Source organism: Pelophylax lessonae (genome assembly GCF_965119305.1).
Source record: "Pelophylax lessonae genome assembly, chromosome: 11".
NCBI classification, from domain to species: domain Eukaryota; kingdom Metazoa; phylum Chordata; class Amphibia; order Anura; family Ranidae; genus Pelophylax; species Pelophylax lessonae.
The window spans coordinates 190,737,700-190,758,453 of NC_138778.1; the positions used below are offsets into that span (position 1 = coordinate 190,737,700).

General features: G+C 43.0%; 1 protein-coding gene across 1 annotated transcript in view; it reads left to right on the forward strand.

Annotated features, from left to right (window-relative positions):
* Positions 1-244: 244 nt before the first annotated feature.
* The window catches only part of PKIG (cAMP-dependent protein kinase inhibitor gamma), a 153,918-nt gene continuing 133,408 nt past the window's right edge, over positions 245-20,754 (forward strand). Inside the window, exon 1 of the mRNA XM_082271887.1 lies at positions 245-372. The gene's annotated coding sequence lies outside the window, so the exon portion shown is untranslated. The remainder of the gene's footprint in view (positions 373-20,754) is intronic.

Genomic DNA, 20,754 nt, shown 5'->3' on the forward strand with positions numbered 1-20,754 from the left:
GTGCACAGAAGAGGTTTGTGTATTCTACTGTCATACTGATGTGAGTGGGAACAGCTGTTGTTTTCCTCTCCGTCTGATTCTACACAGCCAAATGCTTATAGGAACTTTTCCCAGCCTGCACATATCTCACATATCTCCAGATCCTGGATCACCTCCTTCTCAGTGTTTGTATACAAGTCTGCTCTTATCTGCTAATGATGGGGTGTTGTTATCCCAGGACTCTGATTTCATCCCTTTGTGCCACTGTCACATCTCCAGGGACATGACTTCATTTATGTCGGATATAGTTCCTGCCCATTACTTAGGAGTGGTGTTGTTCCAAGCACAGGAAACGAGAAGAAAGCACAGCGGCAGAGTATAATAAAGAACAAGGTAGAGATAAACCGGAAAAGCAAGATGGTTGCATTCAGGAGAGAGTGGACCATCATAATCAAAGTCCAAGTGCACCTTCTGTAGGCTAAATCTGGCCATCCAGTCTGGCTGGAAAAACAAATAGTGCAGCGCTATCATGAAAATTGAAACATATATATATAAATTAATACAAAGCAATTGCCAAAAATTACACAACAATTGGTGCAACTCCAAATTAATAAGGTGACCAAAAAGTGCACATATGATCAATAATCAATGTGCATATAAAGTGAAAAAGTCCAAACGTCCAAAGGTATATATGCAAGATCCAAAGTGAATGGTAAAGGAAGACGTTGAATTCCCAAGAGGAAAAATAACTGGAAAAACACCTGTGACAAATCTGCTATAATGGCTGCTTACCAGAAGAATCGGCCCCCAAATTAATGGTCAGGCCATATACGCTGGGATATATATCTGAAACACTCCTCTTAGTATGATCCTTAAGTGGGGCAATCAATCTCTCCCAGGTCAGGTTAAGCACGATCCAAGTACATGTAAGCCACATATATTGGAAAAGAGACCCGAAGACCCATAGTGTACACCAGTAAAGATAAGCAGTTTGATTTATTAAAGGTTGCACTTACATCCAGTAGGTAAAGGAATCGCATCGATATAGCATGTAAAATCCGCGGCGTCCCGCGTGTAGTATACGAACCAGGCTTCAAGGGGCGTGGTAGTTGAGCGTCAGGTACCGCCCGACCGGTTTTGTCATACGTGACGTCGACGTCATACGTGACGTCGTCCGGGGCGTCCAGTCTGGCTGGCCCGGAAAGTCTCTTCTGCGCGCTCCTCTGATCCTGGTTTCTCTTTATTATGGGGGAATTCTCAGAAGGTTGGGCTAAGCTCTATACCAGGGGTCTTCAAACTGTGGCTCTCCCATCATGCCTAGCCATGTCTGTGAATGTCAGAGTTTTACAATGCCTCATGGGATGTGTAGTTCAGCAACAGCTGGAGGGCCGTAGTTTGAGGATCCCTGCTCTAAACACATAACTAAAACCTCTATATGGGGGGCTGCAAACTTTCTAAACAAAAGGGCTAGTTTAAACCTACCAAAGTTCCACCCAAAAGTGGAATATCCGCTTATCTGCTCCCCCCCCCTCTGGTGCCACATTTGGCAAATTTCGGGGGGGAGGGGGTAACGGGTACCTGTTTTTGACAGGTATCCATCCCCTCTTCCAGGAGACCTGGCTGCGGTGAGATGCAGCGAGGCCCCCCTGAAGTTCGGCACCTCTCCTTCTTCCCCTACTGCCGGGCCATTCACAAAACGCATCGCGCTTTGGGCATGCTCAGTAGGGAAACAGCTCTGAAGCCGCAAGGCTTCACTGCCGGTTTCCCTTACAGGCAATGGCAGTGGCAGCACCCGAGAGCTGATGGAAACTTCTGCTGGGGTGGGGTGGATTCCAGGGCAGGTACGTATCCTAATATTAAAAGTCAGCAGCTCCTCTTTAATTTCTTTCAGACTTTAGGGGGGCCAGACTGTGGCCAGTGGGAGTACAAAATGCCCCATCATTGGTTTTAGTGGAAGAAATAGTACAATCGGGGGTAAGAGGTTATGTAAGGGTTTACAACCACTTGGCTCGTGTTGAGTTTACAAACCCCTTTAGCTGGCCATTGATAGCCTACATTTTTACCAATTTATACTGAAACTGGTCCAATTTGAGCCATGGGTAGCCCTGCAAGCACCATCCAGCTTGATAAAAGTCTCAAAATCAACAGAGCTGGGTGGGAAATTGTAGGCTGAGCAGTGGCTGCACCTTACCAGAGTACTTGTTTGGGTATTGAGACAGTCGCTGGTAAAGAGCTTGCCTGGATGTAATAGCTGACAGTGGAGTGTACTCCATCCATGCTATTTAATGTGAATGGGGGAATCCACTGATTACTCTTGTTCAGCCTGGCACTATGTTTTTTCTGTTTTTGGGCAAGATTTCAAAAGCATAGGCAATGTGACCAGTGCCTTAGCATTGGCCAGTGGATGGTCATCATGGGTAAGGGGAATTTCCATTAGTACAAGACAAGGTCTGCCTTTATAATAAATGTTGCTATGCCTATTCTTATACATGTGCATATGATTATACCTCCTACTATAAAATATAATCCATTTAAAGCTTCCCTGGTGTTGCAATTGGTGTGCTGATGGTGCAAAATGATAAAAATTGTAAGCATATATGATCAAAGACTTCCTTAGTGTCCCAGTGAATGTGCTATATATTTTATATTATATATATATATATATATATATATATATATATATATATATATATATATATATATATATATATATATATATATATATATAATTATATAAAATAATATTGATGCATTTATTATATCCAAAGCAACGATGTACGGAATATTGAGATAAAAAGTGGATTAAAAAAACAAACTGATGTGCGACCCTTCAAATGTCCTTATTAATCCACTTATACCACTGATATCCACTGATGCAGTTCATAATGCACTTAAGTGATCCACACAGTTGTGCCGTTACTATAAAGGTGTTCAGTGACTCCCACCCACGTTCCATCCATTCTATATTGCGCTCATCTTCTCATTTGACCTGTTATAACCAGGTCAGATAACGTTTTTCCCCACTCTGGGGCACAAGAAATTAGCTCCTCCGTACTCTCCCCTTCTCCAATGCTCTCCTAGGTGTCCTGCGTTGCTTATACAACCAGGTGTATGACCCTTTAAATCCGCGGTCCTGCCACTACATACAAACTCATGCCACAGAATGCATCCTTGTAGGGTAGTACGTTTTGTAAAACATTTATTAAAAGTTTTTTGCACTTACATTAAGGTTAAAAAAGCTGGTATTGACACCCGGGCTCAGAGGCACCTGCGTCACTTCTGATATCAGCAGTGTCACCCGGCTCCACCCAACACGTGTCGTCGCGGTCACATGACTTCCTCAGGGGTCCGCTGAGGAAAGCTTTACAAAACTTACTACACTGAGGATGCATTCTGTTGCATGCGTTCGTATGCAGTGGTGGGACCACGGATTTAAAGGGCCCTACACCTGGTTGTTTGAAGTCACCCAGGACACCTTGGAGTGCATTGGAGGAGGAGTACAGGGGAGCTTATTTCTTGTGCCCTAGAATGGGGGAAAGCGTTTATTTAACCTGGTTACAACAGGCCAAATGTGGAGGTGAGCGCAATATAGAACAGTGGTGGGAGTCACTGAACATCTTTTATGTAACGGCATAACTGTGTGGATCACTAAAGTGCATTATAAACTGTATCACATATGTGGATTAATAAGGACATTTTGAGGAGTCACACATCCGTTTTTTTTCCCCCAATATTTTATATCCACTTTTTGTCTCAATATTCTGTATATCTTTGCTTTGGATGTGATAAATAAATCACTATATATATATATATATATATATATATATATATATATGCCATCTCTTGCATAGAGTCTTTGTGATCAGGCATCGAGTGTCGGGGCTTCTCTTGTAATGTGCTGATCCTGGTCCTTGGTTCATACAGTGTAGCATGCAGTCTGTAAACCTGTAGATGCCATGATATTCCCCCTGGTCATACAGTGTAGCATGCAGTCTGTAAACCTGTAGATGCCATGATATTCCCCCTGGTTCATACAGTGTAGCATGCAGTCTGTAAACCTGTAGATGCCATGATATTCCCCCTGGTTCATACAGTGTAGCATGCAGTCTGTAAACCTGTAGATGCCATGATATTCCCCCTGGTTCATACAGTGTAGCATGCAGTCTGGAAACCTGTAGATGCCATGATATTCCCCCTGGTTCATACAGTGTAGCATGCAGACTGTAAACCTGTAGATGCCATGATATTCCCCCTGGTTCATACAGTGTAGCATGCAGTCTGGAAACCTGTAGATGCCATGATATTCCCCCTGGTTCATACAGTGTAGCATGCAGTCTGTAAACCTGTAGATGCCATGATATTCCCCCTGGTTCATACAGTGTAGCATGCAGTCTGTAAACCTGTAGATGCCATGATATTCCCCTTGGTTCATACAGTGTAGCATGCAGTCTGTAAACCTGTAGATGCCATGATATTCCCCCTGGTTCATACAGTGTAGCATGCAGTCTGTAAACCTGTAGATGCCATGATATTCCCCTTGGTTCATACAGTGTAGCATGCAGTCTGGAAACCTGTAGATGCCATGATATTCCCCTTGGTTCATACAGTGTAGCATGCAGTCTGTAAACCTGTAGATGCCATGATATTCCCCCTGGTTCATACAGTGTAGCATGCAGTCTGTAAACCTGTAGATGCCATGATATTCCCCTTGGTTCATACAGTGTAGCATGCAGTCTGTAAACCTGTAGATGCCATGATATTCCCCCTGGTTCATACAGTGTAGCATGCAGTCTGTAAACATGTAGATGCCATGATATTCCCCCTGGTTCATACAGTGTAGCATGCAGTCTGTAAACCTGTAGATGCCATGATATTCCCCTTGGTTCATACAGTGTAGCATGCAGACTGTAAACCTGTAGATGCCATGATATTCCCCCTGGTTCATACAGTGTAGCATGCAGACTGTAAACCTGTAGATGCCATGATATTCCCCTTGGTTCATACAGTGTAGCATGCAGTCTGTAAACCTGTAGATGCCATGATATTCCCCTTGGTTCATACAGTGTAGCATGCAGTCTGTAAACCTGTAGATGCCATGATATTCCCCCTGGTTCATACAGTGTAGCATGCAGTCTGTAAACATGTAGATGCCATGATATTCCCCTTGGTTCATACAGTGTAGCATGCAGTCTGTAAACCTGTAGATGCCATGATATTCCCCCTGGTCATACAGTGTAGCATGCAGTCTGTAAACCTGTAGATGCCATGATATTCCCCTTGGTTCATACAGTGTAGCATGCAGTCTGTAAACATGTAGATGCCATGATATTCCCCTTGGTTCATACAGTGTAGCATGCAGTCTGTAAACCTGTAGATGCCATGATATTCCCCCTGGTTCATACAGTGTAGCATGCAGTCTGTAAACATGTAGATGCCATGATATTCCCCCTGGTTCATACAGTGTAGCATGCAGTCTGTAAACCTGTAGATGCCATGATATTCCCCTTGGTTCATACAGTGTAGCATGCAGACTGTAAACCTGTAGATGCCATGATATTCCCCTTGGTTCATACAGTGTAGCATGCAGTCTGTAAACCTGTAGATGCCATGATATTCCCCTTGGTTCATACAGTGTAGCATGCAGTCTGGAAACCTATAGATGCCATGATATGAAGCAGGACCTGGGCTGCTTCCTTGCAGTTACATTTTAGCATCGTGTAAACAAATCCTGCCCCAAAGTGTCATGGCTGATAAATGGAAATGGCAGATCGAAGCATGTGAAGCTCTTCGCAGGCATTCCAGCACCCTTTCCAAACACACATAGCTCATAACGGTATGACAGCTAGAACATTTTTGGACCATATTTGTTTTCTGACTGGGCCAATAAAAATGACAACTAAATTTATTGTTTCATAAAGGAGTTTGACCGAGGCGGATACGTGCATCGTGGAGCTGACAGACCCAAGAGTATTGCAATAGCAGGGCTGATTTATCCAAAGAATCTGAAAATAGAAAGTATAGCAGCCAGACAGACCTGCATTGTTATTCTGTAACACAGGGGTAGGCAACCCTGGACAGGTGGAGATCTACCTGAACAATATGGAAGAGGGCAAAGATCACCAGGGTGCAGCAGTTTTTTGGGGGATAACCTAGCAAGACCCCATTAAAAAGGAAGGAAGGTTTGATGAAAACTATAATTCAAATATCGCTGTAAAAATCTACACTTATAGTACCTTTGTAGCTTCAACTTGGCATTCACTTTCATACACAATGGTTTTCATGTCTGGAGAGTAATTTGTCATCCAACGTCTGATGTGAGGCGTTAGGAGTGTGCTATGTACAGAGTGCCAGGTCCACATTATTCAACCTATAGAGTGCAGGGGTCAGAAGTATCTAACCTACAGAATGCAGGTGTATATAACATACAGAAAATAGGGATTAGGTGTATGTAACATACAGAGTGCAGTGTTCAAGAGTTTGTAATGTACTGATTGCAGTGGTCAGGAGTGTGCAATGTATAGAGGGCAGAGGTCAGGAGTAACTGTAATGTACAGAGGGTGGGGGTCAGGAGTAAAGGAATGTACAGAAGGCAGGGTTCAGGAGTATCATGTACAGGGTGCAGGGGTCAGTAGCGTGCAATGTACAGTATAGAGGGCAGAGGTCAGGAGTAACAGTAACTTACAGAAGGCAGGGGTCAGGAGTTAAGTAACATACAGAGCAGGGTTCAGGTGTGTGTTATGTACAGGGTGCAGGGGTCAGAAATGTGCAATGTATAGAGGGCTGGGGTCAGGAGTAACAGTAACTTACAGAAGGCAGGGGTCAGGAGTTAAGTAACATACAGAGCAGGGTTCAGGCGTGTGTTATGTACAGGGTGCAGGGGTCAGAAATGTGCAATGTATAGAGGGCTGGGGTCAGGAGTAACAGTAACGCACAGAGGGCAGTGGTCAGGAGTAAAAGTAACGTATAGAGGGCAGGGTTCAGGTGTGTGTTATGTACAGGGTGCAGGGGTCAGAAGTGTGCAATGTATAGAGGGCTGGGGCCAAGAGTAACAGTAACGCACAGAGGGCAGTGGTCAGGAGTAAAAGTAACATATAGTGGGTAGGGTTAAGGAGTGTGTTATGTACAGGGTGCAGGGGTCAGGAGTTTGTAATGTATAGAGGCCAGGGGTGAGGAGTAAAGCTAACGTACGGCCCAGTGAACAGGTGACATCCAGTATATAGTGCAGGATCAGAAGTGTATATATATATATATATATATATATATATAGTATATAGCCCAGCACCCTCTGATTCATTCCACCCCCTTTATTCATAGCACAGCATTACCCACTATGAGGCATTTCAACATTGCACACATCCATACACCTACACTCTCACACCCACATACATACTCACATACGCACACCACCTGTCAGTTACCGTTCTCTCTCTGAAGTCCCACTGCTGGCATGGCTTGCTGTCCCTCCAGTTTCTTGTCCCTGTTCCTGCAAGTGGGAAAGCGTGAAAGCAGTGGTCTTGAGGTGGAACGGCCTGTTGGCTTATGCCCTGTTTAAGGCAACCATCTAATACAGCCAGGCAAGAGATGCCAGGCATGTGCCCTGGGTTCCCAGTATTGCAAGGCCTATGACTGGGGGTCGTGATTTATCAGCCACATGACCACAATGGATATGTAGATTGTGATGGAAGTGTTGCCAACCCCCACCTTCACACATTGTAAAAATTTCAGCTAAAATCTGCTTGCTATATGTATGTATGTTTGTGCATACGATAGTGCGTGCATATTAATCTAAAGTGAGCTGGATATTGTTAACACAAATAGGTAGGCACTGGATGTTGCTATAAAGAAGCTGCTAGCAGTCTTCATCTGGCAGTCAGCAATCTTCAGTATTACTTGTTGAAGCTTGCTAGCAGCACATTAAAATTCACCCATCTTTTAGGTTTTAAGAAACACTCACCCCTGTCCTCAGTTTTCTTACCTTTTAAAAATCCCATTTATACATCCCCTAAATCCTGCAGTGATATGGACACTCTCATGATGTAGTGGGTCCTTCCTTTTCTCCATGGCTTTGGCAATAGTGGTCCTTATTCATGGACAAAGGAGCACTCACCTAATAATGTATGAGGGCCTTCCTTTACAGAAGCACACTGAGCCCAGACAAGGGTGATGACACACACTCAGGTCCTTGATACCTTAAAATCCTCTGTGTTCCAGGCTAACACTGGGTATCTTTCAGCCCCGGAGTACTGAGGACATCTGGTGGTAAAACTGTATCACTGCAATTGACCGCTCCAGATTGAAGGTTAATACGGTATTTCAGCCTGAGCTGCCTTTTCCTTTTAGCATTCACTGGGGGACTGTTTTATTTAAATTTAACCAGTTTTGGGTGTTGGCACTTTTTTTTTTTTGTTCGTTCTTATTTCTTCATTTGATTTTCCATTTCCAAATCTTAAAAACACATACTTATTAGTCATATAACAATATTCCCACAAAAGTACCCACCCCCTCCCCTACCCTCCTCTACCCTCATTCTCTTAACCCCCCCCCCCCCCCCCGTACTCTATTCTACTAATCCTTCTTTCTTCTTAAGTTACCTCCAGCTCCCCCTCTCCATTCCAACTTCCTCTACTTTTTCCATATCTCAGCAAATGTTCTTGTTTTTTTGTATTCCTCCCTTTTTCTTCTATTTTCCCCAATTAATAGAGGATCTCTCTATCTGGTCTTCTTCACTACAAATCAAGTTTTCCATTTATATATATATATATATATATATATATATATATATATATATATATACAGTATCTCACAAAAGTGAGTACACCCCTCACATTTTTGTAAACATTTTATTATATCTTTTCATGTGATAACGCTGAAGTAATTACAATTTGCTACAATGTAAAGTAGTGAGTGTACAGCTTGTATAACAGTGTACATTTGCTGTCCCCTCAAAATAACTCAACACACAGCCATTAATGTCTAAACCACTGGTAACAAAAGTGAGTACACCCCTAAGGAAAACTGTCCAAATTCGGCCCAATTAGCCATTTTCCCTCCCCGGTGTCATGTGACTCGTTAATGTTACAAGATCTCAGGTGTGAATGAGGAGCAGGTTTGTTAAGTTTGGTGTTATCGCTCTCACTCTCTCATACTGGTCACTGGAAGTTCAACATGGCACCTCATGGCAAAGAACTCTCTGAGGATCTGGAAAAAAAAAATTGTTTCTCTACATAAAGATGTCCTAGGCTATAAGAAGATTGCCAATACCCTGAAACTGAGCTGCAGCACGGTGGGCAAGACCATACAGCGGTTTAACAGGACAGGGTCCACTCAGAACAGACCTCACCATGGTCAACCAAAGAAGTTGAGTGCTCGTGCTCAGCTTCATATCCAGAGGTTGTCTTTGGGAAATAGACATTTGAATGCTGCCATTATTGCTGCAGAGCTTAAAGGGGGGGGTCAGCCTGTCAGTGCTCAGACTATACACCGCAAACTGCATCAAATTGGTCTGCATGGCTGTCATCCCAGAAGGAAGCCTCTTCTAAAGATGATGCACAAGAAAGCCCGCAAACAGTTTGCTGAAGACAAGCAGACTAAGGACATGGATTACTGGAACCATGTTCTGTGGTCTGATGAGACCAAGATAAACGTATTTGGTTCAGATGGTGTCAAGCGTGTGTGGTGGCAACCAGGTGAGGAGTACAAAGACAAGTGTGTCTTGCCTACAGTCAACCATGGTGGTGGGAGTGTCATGGTCTGGGGCTGCATGAGTGCTGCCGGCACTGGGGAGCTACAGTTCATTGAGGCAACCATGAATGCCAACATGTACTGTGACATACTGAAGCAGAGCATGATCCCCTCCCTTTGGAGACTGGGCGGCAGGGAAGTATTCCAACATGATGACCCCAAACACATCTCCAAGATGACCATTGCCTTGCTAAAGATGCTGAGAGTAAAGGTGATGGACTGGTCAAGCATTTCTCCAGACCTAAACACTATTGAGCATCTGTGGGGCATTCTTAAACGGAAGGTGGAGGAGCGCAAGGCCTCTAACATCCACCAGCTCTGTGATGTCATCGTGGAAGAGGACTCCAGTGGCAACCTGTGAAGCTCTGGTGAACTCCATGCCCAAGAGGGTTAAGGCAGTGCTGGAAAATAATGGTGGCCACTAGGGCTGAACGATAGTCGATATGATATCGACTATCGTTCTGTGGCCGTAGGCGATATTCATATCGCCGAGGTCACGATATTTGCATAGGCAGGGGGAGGGACTCGGAGGAGGACTCGCAGACTTCCGTGTTAGGCGTGTTGGGTCGGAGGAGAACTCACACATCCAATCCACTGCAGGCTGCAGCCCGCCCCACACGTTCAGTGAGTCTCACTCTCCGCCCTAGTTTTTTCAATTGCACATTCAGGCAACCAATCACGCCGTGAGCAGCTGCACAGCTAACCAATCACGCGTGCCTGCACACCTGATTGGTTCGCTGTGCCGCTACTCACGGCGTGATTGGCTCCCTGAATGTGCCATTGAGAAAACTAGGGCGGAGAGTGAGACTCACTGAACGTGTGGAGCGGGCTGCAGCCTGCACGAGACGAGTGAGTAATGTAATATATGGCATGCGGCTGTGCTCCTTTCTAATCCACCGCTCCAGCCTCCTACCACCACTGCCAGTAGCAGTATATATGTGAAATACAATAAATAATCTATATTGACATGGTGTGTATACAAAAAGGGGAAAAGTAGATGTATGTAGAGGAAAATAAATTATTAATAATTCAGAGGTGATTTATATATTAATAATTTATTTTCCTCTACATACATCTACTTTTCCCTTTTTTTTATACACACCATGTCAATATAGATTATTTATTGTATTTCACATATATACTGGCAGCACCAATCACTTCCTCTTCCTTTTTAAAATCTATTATATAACCCCTTCCAGGGTTATATTCTGAAGTGGGCTGCAGCCAACCTCCTTTATATTTCTCCATATAAAGGACGGGTCCCACAATATCGCAATATATATCGTTGGAAAAAAAATATTGCAATATATTTTTTTTCCAATATCGTGCAGGCCTAGTGGCCACAGAAAATATTGACACTTTGTGCCCAGTTTGTACATTTTCACTTAGGGGTGTACTCACTTTTTGTTGCTAGCAGTTTAGACATTAATGGCTGTGTGTTATTTTGAGGGGACAGCAAATTTACACTGTTATACAAGCTGTACACTCACTACTTTACATTGTAGCAAAGTGTCATTTCTTTATATATATATATATATTGTACTCTTTTAAACTGTAGGACTTTCTGGATCTAACCACCTTTTTGGTATGGCTCCTTTTGCAGCTTTTATTAACCACTTAACGACCGCCTACCGCAGATACCGCAGACATGCAGCCGCTCTTGGGCAAAGCAACGTAGGTCTATGCAGCATGGAAGCCGATCGCTCCCCGCTGAGAGAGAAGGACGGTCGGCTGTTGTAAACACAGCCGACCATCCTCCCTGAAATGATCATAGAGATCAGAAGCCACGCCCCCCCACAGTTAGAATCACTCCCCTAGGCTCACATTTAACCCCTTGATCACCCATAGTGTTAACCCCTTCCCTGCCAGTGTCATTTTTACAGTAACAGTGCATATTATTAGCACTGAATACTGTAGTAATGTCACTGGTCCCCCCAAAAGTGTCAAAAATGTCAGTCAGGAGTCCAATCTGTCCCCTGCAATGTCACAGTCCCGCAAAAAATCGCAGATCGCCGCCGGTACTAGTAAAAAAAAACAAAAAAACAACAAAGATGACATAAATCTTTCCCGTAGTTAGTAGACGCGATAACTTTTGCACAATTGCGATTTATTTATTTATTTATTTTCAAAAATTTGTAGCAGAAAACAAATTGGCCTAAAATGTTAAAAAATGTTGATTTGTAAATTTTTTTTTTGAGAGAAAATTGTCGCTATTTTTTTGTTTAGAGCGCAAAAAAATAGTAATTGCACAGGTAATTAAATACCACCAAAAGAAAGCTCTATGTGTGGGAAAAAAAGTACGTAAATTTTGTTTGGGTACAGCATTGCACGACCGCGCAATTGTCCATTAAAGTAACGCAGTGCTGAATCGCAAAATAGGGCCTGGTCAGGAAAGTGGTTAAATAAGGTATTACTGCATTCTTGTATTTTGTTTTATTGTAGTTTTTGTATTATTAAATAGCAATACCAAGGGTCATTGAGAATATCTGTGCCTGTGATCTCGCCTATAAATTGCCGCACCTTATATATATATATTGCCGCCCTGTATCTTTGGGCAATCCCACCATATGTAGGCCATGGTGCCCTTCTGATTACAACCCTTCCAGCACATCGCCGATTTCTCTGGTTGGCATTTTTGTATTTTAACGGGAGTTATATACCACCTTGCCAGACATTTATAATTCATTTTTATTGTGTTTATATTCGTCGCTAAACCATATACAGCGCTCAATACTTTGCCTAATTGTTGCTCTTCTAAACGTGTTCCTAATTCTTTTTCCCACCTTTCAATGAATGGCGGTATTTTCATTAACACTCTTGTTGGTCCCATAGGTTCTCTTTGAATATCAGGTTATTTTTAATGAGAAGAATTAGACTGTTACGGAAGCAGAGCATTTTGTAGATTTGGAATGGGTCATTCCGCTGGCTGCACTGTGTATATTGCTCTTTGCCTCAGCGCACAAGGCCATTAGATTGGGTTATTGTGGTTTTCAGAAGTCTCACTAACTCCTTCCGAAATTGGAAGTAATTACTGCACCTCTCTAAATATAGCACTTATCATTTTCCTAAGTCAGCCTCGGAGCTATGTAAGCATACACGTTTTTTTTTTTTTTTGCATACCTGCATGCAAAATAATTGCGGCTTCCTTATCTGCTTTCCCTAAAAGCTTGTAGTCAACCACATCAAAGCACACAGCAGAAGGCTGCACTCCTTTACTGGCAGATGGAACAATACAACCCATCCCAAATGGTGTAAATGAGACCTACCTCCCTTTTCCTTTGTGCCTCGCCAAGAGCAGATGATAGGGAGAGGAAAGATCAGTTCTAAGCTTTGTTTGCCTGCTTCGCTTCCATTTACAATATGAATTGTCCATATATTGCTATGGAAAAGCTAGTAGGTCACAGCCCCTAGCGGATTGTCCATAGCAATATATGAAGAACGCCCTACAAATCCAAGAACAGAACGTTCATTGCTGAGGCCTGGCTTCCACTAAGGTAATGGACCGGAAAAAGTAGAAACTAATCTTTCTGTACTCCATCAAAACGTAAAAAAGGGTGGAGTTTTTAACTCCTACCCGTTCTGTTTGAACAAAAGAAAAACTCTTTATACAGCCAGATATCCACAGTCTGATATCTGGCCAGTATCATTTAACCCACTTCCTCTGATCCCAGGTCACCCTGGTCCTGCCTCCAGTTTGTGATATGTGACAGTAAAGGGATAAGCAGCACAGTGATGAGATCATCTCTCTGTCATTCTGCATTTCCTACCTATCCGCATGCTTTCTGTCAGCAGATGAAGTGATGAGCTTCTCGTGCTGCTTCTACCTCTCACACCCCAGCCCTGCTGTGCAGGGACTGATATCAGATCATTTTCAGGTATTGACTGCATTTGAAAAGACATTTAATGATGCGTTAACCACTTTACCACCGGAGGACTTTCCTGCTTTACGTCCAGGCCACTTTTTGCGATTCGGCACTGTGCGACTTTAAATGACAATTGCACGGTCATGCAACGCCATACCCAAATGAAATTTACGTCTTACCATGAAGACAATCTCCTCTTAACCGCTTTACCACCGGAGGATTTTGCTGTCTTACGTCCAGGCCACTTTTTGCGATTCGGCACTGTGCGACTTTAACTGACAATTGCGCGGTCATGCAACGCCGTACCCAAACGAAATTTACATCCTTTTTTTTCCCCATAAACAGAGCTTTCTTTTGGTGGTATTTGATCACCTCTGCGCTTTTCATTTTTTGCGATATTAATAAAAAAACGCGACAATTTTGAAAAAATAACAATATTTTTCTACTTTGACAGTTAAAAAATATCCAATATATTCAATTTTTGTCATATATGTAGGCCAAAATGTATTTAGCTACATGTCTTTGACAAAAAAATTCTCAATTAGCGTATTTTTAACCGCTCTAAGACCGGAAGATTTTACCACATTCCTGACCAGGCCATATTTTGCGATTCGGCACTGCGTTAATTTAACGGACAATTGCGCAGTCGTGCGACGCTGTACCCAAGTTTAATTTATGTCCTTTTTTCCCCACGAATAGAGCTTTCTTTTGGTGGAATTTGATCACCTGTGCATTTTGTTTTACTTTTTGCGCTATAAACAAAAAAAGAGCGACAATTTTGAAAAAATAACAATATTTTTCACATTTTTTTATATGAAATTCCCCCCCAAAAAAATTTAAAAATCAAAATTTTTTAACATTTTATGCCAATTTGTTTTCTGCTACATATGTTTGGTAAAAAAAATCGCAATAAGCGTATTTTGATTGGTTTGCCCAAAAGTTATCACAGCTACTAACTACGGGAAATTTATGTCATTCTTATTGGTTTTTTTTTTTTTAACTAGTAATGGCGGCGATCTGCGATTTTTTTTTTTTTTTTTGCGGGACTGCGACATTGCGGCGGACAGATCGGACCCTTGACTGACATTTTTTTACACTTTTGGGGGTAGCAGTGATATTACTACAGTAATCAGTGCTATAAATATGCACTGTTACTGTAAAAATGACACTGGCAGGAAAGGGGTTAACTTTTATTGGTGATCAAGGGGTTAATGTATGCCTGGTGCTTACTGACGTGTGTGGGGGGAGGGGACTGAGTGACACAGGGACAGATCGCAGGTTCAGCTATGCTGAACCCTGCAATCTGTCCCTGCCTGTCACTTAGGAGATCCGCCCGCTTTGTTTACACAAGCGGGTGGATCTCCTCACTCGATCCCCGACGATCGGGGAAGAGCGGCGGTGATCACCGCCGCTCCTCTCCTGGCCCGACTCCCGCTGTGACTGAATACAGTGGGGGAGAGCCTCCTGCGCGCGCTGCCCACAAGGGGAGGAGTCCAGCAACGTCGACCTACGTCGCTGGACGATAACGAACCACTTTGCCACAGTACGCTCAATGTGAACGGTCGGCAAGTGGTTAAAGTGTTTACTTTCTCTCTTTTCCATCAGCACTTCCAGGACAGTCCAGAAGGATTCTGATTGGTCGGTGCTGATAGTATGAGGGGGGGGGGGGGTGTCAGTTCATCTTTATGTAGCACCACTCCCATGGGAGCTGCTGGTTATGGGTTCCCCTGGGTTGCCATTAGCCATAGCATGACAATTAGGCATTTTCCAAGTGATTATGGCTCAGTCAGGAAACAGTCCAGTAGCTTTGGTTTTTAGGTTTTATTTGGAACTTGGATGGGAGAAGGGATGAGTGGGATACTCCAACTTTATACACTATGCATAATAGGATGGGACGACTTGAAAATGCTGAGTAACGCTAGTCAAGGCTAGGCCGCTGTTTCAGTCTGTCACAAGCTGTGACCCAGGACTGAATGAACTTTCTGAGGTAAACTGTACTGTACTACAGAACAACTTCAGGGCCCTTCCTGGCACCCCCTTTGTTCCTAATCTTCAGGGTTAACTACAAACCCGATTCCAAAAAAGTTGGGACACTGTACAAATTGTGAATAATAACAGAATGCAATGACGTGGAAGTTTCAAATTTCAATATTTTATTCAGAATACAACATAGATGACATATCAAATGTTTAAACTGAGAAAATGTATAATTTTAAGGGGAAATAAGTTAATTTTAAATTTCATAGCATCAACACATCTCAAAGTTGGGACACGGCCATGTTGTCCCTGTGTGGCCTCCCCTCTTCTTTTTATAACAGTTCTTCAAACGTCTGGGGACTAAGGAGACAAGTTGCTCAAGTTTAGGAATAGGAATGTTGTCCCATTCTTGTCTAATACAGGCTTCTAGTTGCTCAACTGTCTTGGGTCTTCTTTGTCGCATCTTCCTCTTTATGATGCACCAAATGTTTTCTATGGGTGAAAGATCTGGACTGCAGGCTGGCCATTTTAGTAACCGGAATCCTTCTTCTACGCAGCCATGATGTTGTAATTGATGCAGTATGTGGTCTGGCATTGTCAGGTTGGAAAATGCAAGGTCTTCCCTGAAAGAGACAACGTCAGGATGAGAGCATATATTGCTCTTTCACCAAGGCTCTTCTCCCCCGATAGCTCAGTTTGGCCGGACGGCCAGCTCTAGGAAGGGTTCTCGTCGTCCCAAACGTCTTCCATTTGAGGATTATGGAGGCCACTGTGCTCTTAGGAACCTTAAGTGCAGCAGAAATCTTTTTGTAACCTTGGCCAGATCTGTGCCTTGCCACAATTCTGTCTCTGAGCTCTTCAGGCAGTTCCTTTGACCTCATGATTCTCATTTGCTCTGACATGCATTGAGATCTGGAAGGTCTTATATAGACAGGTGTGTGGCTTTCCTAATCAAGTCCAATCAGTATAATCAAACACAGCTGGACTCAAATGAAGGTGTAGAACCATCTCAAGGATGATCAGAAGAAATGGAAAGCACCTGAGTTAAATATATGAGTGACACAGCAAAGGGTCTGAATACTTAGGACCATGTGATATTTCAGTTTTTCTTTTTTAATAAATCTGCAACAATGTCAACAATTCTGTGTTTTTCTGTCAGTATGGGGTGCTATGTGTACATTCATGAGGAAGAAGAATGAACTTAAATGATTTTAGCAAATGGCTGCAATATAACAGAGTGAAAAATTTAAGGGGGTCTGAATACTTTCCGTACCCACTGTATATACACTCAGCAGCAACTTTATTAGGTACACCTGTTCAATTGCTTGGTAACACAAATCGCTAATCAGCCAATCACATGGTAACAACTCATTGCATTTAGGCATCAATATGTGGTGAAGACAACTTGCTGAAGTTCAAACCAAGCATCAGAATGGAGAAGAAAGGGGATTTAAGTGACTTCGCACGTGGCATGGTTGTTGATGCCAGACTGGCTGGTCTGAGTATTTCAAAAACTGCTCATCTACTGCAACTTTCACGCACAACCATCTCTCGGTTTTAAAGAGAATGGTCCGAAAAAGAGAAAATATCCAGTGAGCAACAGTTGTGTGGAGGAATATGCCTTGCTTATGTCAGAGGTCAGAGGAGAATGGGCAAATTGGTTATGGATGATAGAAAGGCAACAGTATCTCAAATAACCACTCGTATAACCAAGGTATGCAGAATACCATTTCTGAATGCACAACAGATTTACCAAAATTAGAGAATAGAAGTTTGGAAAAACGTTGCCTGGTCTAATAAGTCTTGATTTCAGCTGCGACATTCAGATGGTAGGGTCGGAATTTGGTGTAAACAACATGAAAGCATGGATCCATCCGGAATTGTATCAACGGTTCAGGCTGGTGGTGTAATGGTGTGGGGGATATTTTCTTGGCACACTTTGGTCCTCTTAGTACCAGTTGAGCATCGTTTAAACCCCACCAGCCTACCTGAATATTGTTGCTGACCATGTCCATTCCTCTATGACTACAGTGTCCCCATCTTCTGATGGCTCCTTCCAGCAGGATAATGCATCATGTCACAAAGCTCAAATCATCTCGCCTCTGGTTTCTTCAACATGACAATGAGATCACTGTACTACAATGGCCTCCACACTCACCAGATCCCATCCAATAGAGCATCTTTGGGATGTGATGGATTCACATCATGGATATGCAGCCGACAAACCTGCAGCAACTGCGTGATGCCATCATGTCACTATGGACCAAAATCTCTGAGGAATGTTTCCAACACCTTGTTGATTCTATGCCACCAAAAATGAAGGCAGTTCTGAAGGCAAAAGGGGGGGAACCTGGGATCCCGGTAACCCGGTACTAGCAAGGTGAACTTAAAGTGGCCGGTGAATGTACAGTAAATATATACTTATCTGAAATTGTTGCCTAAAAGAAAAGGTCTCAGTTTACTGTGAAAAGTCCACATGAAAACTTCATGAAATACTGAGAATTACGAGAGAAGAACATTGCCTCTACTTTGTTTGCTGGATGTTCCAGTGATTAAAACAAATAATTACTCTCTGACGCCGTGTCCTGATGGATCTTGGCCATCAGTCCCCTCTCTGGATTTTGTTATGTAAACTAGTTCGGATGCATCTGTGAAAATGCAAATTCCTAAACGGAACAGAGAAAGGAATATAGTGTGCCTGGTTTGCAGCTGCCGCCCATACGCTGTGCAGGCCTCCATGTTGTAGGCTGGTTTGGCTTCTCAGAACAAGGTACCAGGTGGGGATGGAAAGCACACAGAATGGGTGATCTGTGCTCAGTGCCTACTGAGGGTGAAGAAAATACCTAGTACTTCCAAGTATGGGGGAGCATGTAAGTCACCGTTACCCCACCCCCCTTTGTGCCCATGTGGAGTGCTGGTGATTGGATCACTGCTGATACATGGGGACAGGGTGGCAAAGCTCAGAGCAGAATGAAGAAAAGGAATTGTAGGGATAATAACAGCTAACCTGCTGCTTTGTCCTCCGTTAGCCAAGTACAGATTTGCTTGGAATTGCACTTTTATGATTTTTTTTTTTTTATTTATAGATTTTCAGCATGGATTAAAATAAAACATTACAGCCAGGTGGCCCAGCACACACAGGTGCAGACTATCCGGAACCAATGCCCAGTACACTTCACCGACCATATAGCAACAAAAAGTACAAAATGAAAAATCTCAATGCATCTAGAGAAAAAAAAAAAAAACAACCATGCACTAGTTGGCGTGTGTGGTTTATCCAGAAGTGTGCATACATATATTCAAGGACATTTTCCAATTTATTTTTTTTAATTTTTGTATGCATCCTGCCACTGACGCCTTGAGTTTTCTTATGTAAATTGAGGGCGAATGTCCATGCCCAGAAGAGACAACTGCAACGTACCGACGTCCATAGCAATGAATGACTGTACGTAGGTTTGTGCCCTGCTCGGGTAAACAGGTGTAAATTTACCGTATATGCCGGTGTATAGGACGACTTTTTAACCTTCCCCCAAAAATAGGGGGGTCGCCTTATAAGCGGAGTATAAAATGTGAGGACTACTTTACATGGCCCAAAACGAATGTCCCTATTAATCTCTCAACCCTCTGGATGTGCGGTAATAACGTATGTACCATAGCGGAGTAAAAAATGTGAGGACTACAGTATTTTACATGGCCCAAATGAACGTCCCCATTATAACGGGCTGGAAATGTGTTAATACTGTATGTACTGTAGCTTCGACAACATACAGTATACTGCGCTGAGCCAATCACATTGTTTACTCCGCTATGGTACATACATTATTACCGCACATCCAGCGGGTTGAGAGATTATTAGGGACGTCCGTTTTGGGCCATGTAAAGTAGTCCTCACATTTTATACTCCGCTACGGTACATACATTCTTTTTCGGGCTGCCTCAGAAGGGGGGTAGTTTTATACGGCGAGTATAGCCCAAAACCTTTGTTTTAACTTGAAAATTAGGGGTCGTCTTATACGCCGGGAAAATACGGAATGTGCAAATGCGTGTTTGCAAGCTCAGTGTAAACCCACTTTCATAGCCATGGGCATTTGCACCCTGCAGCTGTCTTCCCGGGTCACAGAGACATGCCCGAAAATTACATCCGATGTCTCAAACCGCCCATAGGCATAAGGCCTAAAAGAAATCTGCCTAAAGCTAAACTTGAAGCAATTATAAGACACATACAAATGTAGCTGTGTATGTAATATAACAACATTAAAATGAAAGTATGGGCAAACCTTCCTAGTCTTCTTTCTCCTGTAGGTCACAGGGGTGCCCTTGCTTGTCACTACATCCTTCCCCTGCGGAAGTCATTAACATTTGTTTCATAAAGTTCTCAGGAGCAGTGAGCTGCTTCCTTTGTCAGAGCATTATTCTCAGCTCCATGAGCTAATCTGTTCTTGATAAGCCTTAGGCTAGCTATACACATTCATATTTCTCTCATTCCACCCCTAGGGCTGAACAAGAAAATTCAGTCAATTCCCCATCTAGGACTAGGAATTCAGTTGATTCCCCATCTAGGACTAAGAACTAGGAAATGTAGGGAGGAAGGAGCGCCCGGTGTAGGTTAAAAGGTGTTTATTAAAAGTATTGGTAAGTTTTTCTGTAAGACTCTTTCCCACTCTATCAAGGAAAGCGACAGGGGTGTCCACTCTCCCCGGGCCTCTTCGCCTTAGCCATTGAACCTCTTACAATAATTATCATGATTCATCTCCCAGTATTTAGGGTATACAGATTGGACCGCTGATGGAAAAAGTGTCACTTTATGCCGATGACACTTTATTATGCCGTATCTTCAGAATGCCCCACAATCCTTGGCTATAGCCTTACCGATTTATATTTTTTTGATTCCTTTTACGGTATTACAATAAATAGGGGTAAGTCTGTATTATTTCCTTTGATCCCTACAGCGATCCCCCCAGCTGGCCCCACTGGAATGGGTATCCCGATTTTAAGTATCTGGGAATCCAGATTCAAATTGACCTCTCCAAAAATTTGGAGGGTAACCTATACCCGTTTTACATCACTTTTACAAAAAAAGGTTGGATTTGGAAGTCCATCCCTTTTACCTTAGTTGGGAGGGTGAATCTGGTTAAGATGTCCTATCTTCCCAAATTTGTATATATTTTTAGACAGACCCCTGTAACGGTGCCGA